At 32.6% G+C, this 5735-nt stretch overlaps 1 long non-coding RNA gene across 1 annotated transcript; it reads left to right on the plus strand.

The window, feature by feature from the left end:
* Positions 1-2064: 2064 nt before the first annotated feature.
* Positions 2065-5367, plus strand: LOC107004196. Its single transcript, XR_001454700.2, has 3 exons — positions 2065-2431; positions 2612-2775; positions 5108-5367. It is a non-coding gene; the product is annotated as an uncharacterized LOC107004196 (long non-coding RNA).
* The last annotated feature ends 368 nt before the right edge of the window (positions 5368-5735 follow it).

Raw genomic sequence — 5735 nt, forward strand, 5'->3', positions numbered from 1 at the left:
TGTTAATTTGATTATATTAACCTAAAAACTCTATGAACCCATTCAACTCTAGTTCTCACTATTTTATGGGTTAAGTGATCATGTCTCAATGCTTATGAATTCTAGTGTAGTTTTCTTTGTGCTATGGAATTATGTAAGAATTGTAGTGGCATGATGTATAGCCTGTGTTAGATTGATAAATATATATTGAAATGATTTATATTCATTGAGTATTGTTATTTCAGTATTTAATTGATGATCATGGCCATGGGTAAGGGCCTTTTGGTATTTCATTGGATTATTTAGCTATGGATTGAAGTGGTGAGAATAGATTGGTGTTACGCGATCCTAATTCTCTTTTTTTACATAATGTATCTCTTGAATTATGTTGTGATTGTTATGGTCAACTTATGGTGGCGGAGCTATGTGCTTTACGTGTGAATGATGTGGCCTCGTCGGCGTTACTTTGTATATTATGCTGATCATGGCCTTGTTGGCAATTACTTGATATATTATGATAAATTGCATAGTTGATATATGTGAAGTATGATCATATCTATATACATGTTATTAAGGTTAATTTATGTGTTCTTCTATCGATGTTGTAAGGTGATCATGTTAGACTATGGCATAGCCTTATGTGTGTAGTCTTAGAGTTGATGTATGATTCTTCGTAATTGACTATATGTGATCATGATAGACTAGGGTAATGTCTCTAGTTCTGTAACTAGTGTAACTTGATATTTGTTATTCCTATATGATACTTGAACACTATTGAATATGTTATATGAAGATGAATTTTAATTGAAAGTGTGGGACCGATAGACCTACGATGGTGCACTTCTATGCATGGATAATATGTTGACCTTCTATATAGAAAAAGGTTAAGAATGAGCTATACTTATAGGACATTGAGTGGAAGCCCTAGTGGACCCATCTTTGGTAGGTGCATTATGACTAGGAAATTACTAATAGATGGTACCTTTTTGTATGCCCCTTTTTAATGCACTTACTCTATAAGAACAAAGGCTAGCGCTGAGTGAATATGTTATGGTTTGTAGATCTACATAAGAAGGAGACTAGAGTACAATGTACCTCTACTTGAGAATGAGACTAGAGTTCATAAAAGACCTTGATATTCCTTAACCATGTGCCTACATCGAATGTGTCCTAATCCTACCCTTGGCAGGTAGAAAACCCTTCATCGGACTAGGATTATGACTCCGAATTCAATGCCTAGCTAGTATGGTCTATATCGGTTATTTTCTATTCTCATCATGTGGAATACATTGTAGTATTTAATAAGTACTACAACGTTTAGGTAGTGGAGTTGGATGCTACTAAGACATGGCAAAAGAAGGCTTTGACGGTGCTAGAGTGTAGGTCCCCTAGGTCTTCCTAAGATCATTATGTGAAGTTATTAATGAATGAAATGTCTTCTACTTGACTTATGAATGATTATGATTTTTGTAATAAATGTTGTTTGATGTGGTCTATCTAGGATATCTTTGAGGGTTTGTTAGGTAAGCTTGAAAAGGTGTATGGGTGGTATTTTCTTGTAATACTTAGGTAAATCTTGGAGTAACCTTAGGTAGGGAGTAAATAAAAGTAAAAAGGAAAAAATCTTATATTAGGTAGTCTTAAGTATTGTTAAGGTAGGCTTCAAGAAGGTTTATGGGCGGTTTCTTTTTGTCTTACTTTAGTATGTCTTAGGATAACCGTTTGTGCACTACACAATTTAAGGTCTACAACCACACTAATTCTTAACTACACTTGTAAATTGTTGCCTAAAGTAATTTTGGGAACACTTTTAAAGCGTAGCTGAAATTTTTAACTTTTACCTACGATAATTTTGGCAACACTTTAAAAATGTAATCTTTAATGGTATTAGCTACACTTTATAAGTATTTTTACTCTATGATATAATTGGAAACACTTATTTAAATATAGGGACACACTCCTAAAATGTCCTATTTTTATAAATGAAAAAACTACACCTTATAAGTGTTACCTTAAAATTTTTCACTGAAATATCATATTCCCTCTAACATTTTTAACTCTCCCTCCTTTTTTTGGCCAAAAAAACTAATTATAAAAAATTAATAATTCATAAAAAAATTTCTTCTCCAGATCAAGAACTCGCTTTACTCTTTCTCCAAAGGCATTTTGCTCTTTCTCAAGCTTTAATGAGCTGAAGACGAAGACCTAATCGAAGAGCTGAGCTGATGATGGAAGAACTTAGCTGAAGATCGAAGAACTAAGCTGATGGTGGATCTTTCTGGTAGTGAACGATTTGACAAGTTGGAAGTTACTGGAGATATCCTCAAGGAGGCACAACATACTAATAAATCTGTCTCTTGGTTGGGCTATGTGATCACGACATTGGTGAAGAAGAATTCCCACATCGCTTACAAAAGCATCAATCTCACATTAATCTTGCACAACTCTGCAGGTTTGGGCAATTAGCTTTAGATTTTTCTCCTTATAAAACTTATTTGACTGATGTAAACGATTATTGAGCCAAATATAAACTTAGGCTTTAAAATATTTTGGAGAGTTTATTTTTAACTTAAGTGAGTTCTACAGTTAAAAAGTATTTATAGTTTTCTAATGATTTTTTGGTGTATTTCAGGTGGACATGCTATAATGTTGATGTTTACTCATGTCAGTCCTGAAGTTGTTTCCTTTTGAGAAACAATTAGTACTTTGAAGTTTGCACAGAGGGTTTCGAGTGTAGAATTTGGTGAAACTCGTTTAAATAAAGAGAGCATCGAAGTTTTCTGCCTAAATGCAGAGGTAAAATACAATCATATTATGATATTATATTTCTATATAAGTATAATTGTGTGGCTTGATTGTTGGTTACAACACCACACCACACCAAGTGTAATTCCACATGTAGGATTTGGTTACAACACAACACCATACAAAGGTTAGTACAAATTAAAGTTAGTCATATTGGGATAAAAACGTTCCTTCCTTCTATCTTTATTGGAGGTCCAAGAGACATGGGTCGTCGAAACATGGACGATATTGCATTAGTACAAAAATTAGTACATGATTTACTATTGAACGTCAATTACCATCTCCCCTTATAAACTCTTCTGTATTTCGTTTTGAAATCTTCGTAACCTGCTCCTAATCAGGTTCATCAAATGACCTTGCATTTCACATAGTCTGTGAGTAGTCTACATATGTATTTTCTTTTATATCTCTGTTTAGTAGTCTGTAATTTGGTTTTTGTTATTGAAAAAAATAAGGCATGACATATATGTTTCTCTTTTGGGATTCATGCTTCTTTTAACCATGTTGTTAGTAGTTCTTCTTTGTACATGTTTGGGATGCATTAGTATGAATATGAAATAATATTTGATCATTTGACAAGCCCAAGATCCTCTTTCGGGTAAGCCTTTTCTATGTCAACATTATGTCTCTTTCAAGAATCTCTCTTTATTTTCAATGAATGGCGTTATATACTCTGATTCTCTTGGTCTTTACATGTTTGGCATGCATGGTTCTTATTGCATATCAATCTGCTTTGTACATGTAATCAGAAACCATAAAGGTTGTTTAGTCCCCTGTAGCAACATAGACATCCTTTATGTTGCTTAGTTCTTCAAATTCCTTAGGATCTGATTCACAATCATCATTACCGTGAACCAAGCACCCATAACCGCCCCATCCCCATTTAAACACTCTTCCATCTTTCCCAACACCAGCAGCACGCCAATCCCAGCTGCAACAGATGCATGCTGAATATTCTATGTCTGATGTTGGCTAAAAGAATACATAAACCTGATGTTGGCAAACAGAAGACGTCAATGGTAAACATGTGTGTATCAACATTAATTTTTGTTTTATAGAAAGTCACTTACTCTAAACACAATGAAAAACACTTTCTAAAATAGGAAGAAAATAGAATGGAAACGTGTTATTTACTACTTTGGGTTCTGAAAACAGGGGAATCACATCTAAATATCATTGCTATCCGGATCATATAGTTTTTGTACAATTTTGGAGATCCTTTAACTTGGAAGGGGTTGGGAAGGGAATGGTAATTGAACAATATAGTAAGCATATTAAATTCATAATTCACTAACTTAAAATTTACTTTTGAATATGAAGCAAAACGCAGACTATTGTGATGAATAGAGGAAAGAAGTAAACTCGATATATTGTGGGGACCGATAATGAGTCTTTCTACTATTATCATAAATGTTGTTTGAATACATTTGGTTTTCATGAATGTTTTGCTAGTAGAGATCTTTAAGTAATTGGTTTCTATATGTATGCATGAATCATGTTCTTAAAGTTTATTTAATTTGAAATATATATTTTCAAATTATTTATAAGATAATTTTTTGCAATATATATATATATATATATATATATATATATATTGTGATTATTTATTATATGCAAACTAAATTTTAGTGTAGGTGTTGCTAAATTGTCGCTTTAAAAAGTCTACACAACATTGCGACACTTCCAAAATGTGGCTTATTATTTATAAATTTTATGTTGTAATTAAGAAAAGTTACATTTTATAAGTGTTGTTGTAGGTGATATATAAAAGGCTACACTTCTAAAGCGTAACCAATAACAACGTAAATGTCACACTTTTATGTGTACTATATTCAAATAAAAGTGTTGCTAATAAAATACTCCAAAGCCTAGCCTTTATACCTCTTTGGCTACGCTTTTTAAGTGTTGCTTCTTTGGCGACACTTCACAAGTGTTTTGTAATGTCAAAGGTTACACTTCTTTAGGCCACCCCCTAAAAACTGTTGCTTAAAGTAAAAAAATGTGGCATTTTATCAAAGGCCATTCTTTTTTATAGTTTAGGCTACACTTTATCTGGGTCATCGTATGCCTAAAACGATGTACTGGTGGGAGCTGTATATGTTTATATGGTTTCTGAGTCATGTTAATGATATATTATAGGTCTTAATTGGAAGGTATCTCTTATGTGAAGCCTGATATGTTAAAGGTGTTTGTTATGCTTATGTTATGAAGATTTCTCAAAAAGATCATGTTTTATACAAATGTTTGTTTCTTACGAATTTATGCATTATGCCATACTTAGTACAAGTGTTTGTACTAATTCAACAATTTTCACTATCTAAAGGTGTAGGTGCCATTTGAAAATAATCTCAATATGGAAGCTTCGGTTAGTCCTCATTCAAGAAAAGGATTGGTATTTCGTCACTAGATTCGAGACATCTTGATGTTTAGTTTTCCTTATTGAAAGAATGGTAGTAGAATTAGCTATTTTCCTATATGATGATGTGTGGGCCATGTCCCAATATATTAGTATGTCTAATATGGTGATTTTAAGACTCGTCCTTTCATTATATTTTTCTATAAAAGAGATATTTTGAAGTATAATTATTTCCTGTGAAAAACTTTAATTCCTTACTACTTTTCATACATATTATGCAATGAAGGATGTCAAAGGGCTTGTACAAGACCTTCGAGAAATCAAGTACACCGTGTAACATTTTGAAGATGCTCTAACTTCTAAAGGGTACTCTTGGGTCGTGACATTTTAATACAATAACACAAAGCTAAAAGTAATCTATGTAAAAACAATTAATACAAGGTTGAAGTACTATGTCTTATAATTCCATCTTATACATGACTTGGATATATAATTAGGGACACGTCCCTTATAATACAAAAAGAAAATTACTAATATATTACATGAACTTAAGGAAAGGCTTAAAATAGGGTTCTTGAATCATGATGGATACACC

Source organism: Solanum pennellii, chromosome 11 (genome assembly GCF_001406875.1).
Source record: "Solanum pennellii chromosome 11, SPENNV200".
Lineage (NCBI taxonomy): Eukaryota > Viridiplantae > Streptophyta > Magnoliopsida > Solanales > Solanaceae > Solanum > Solanum pennellii.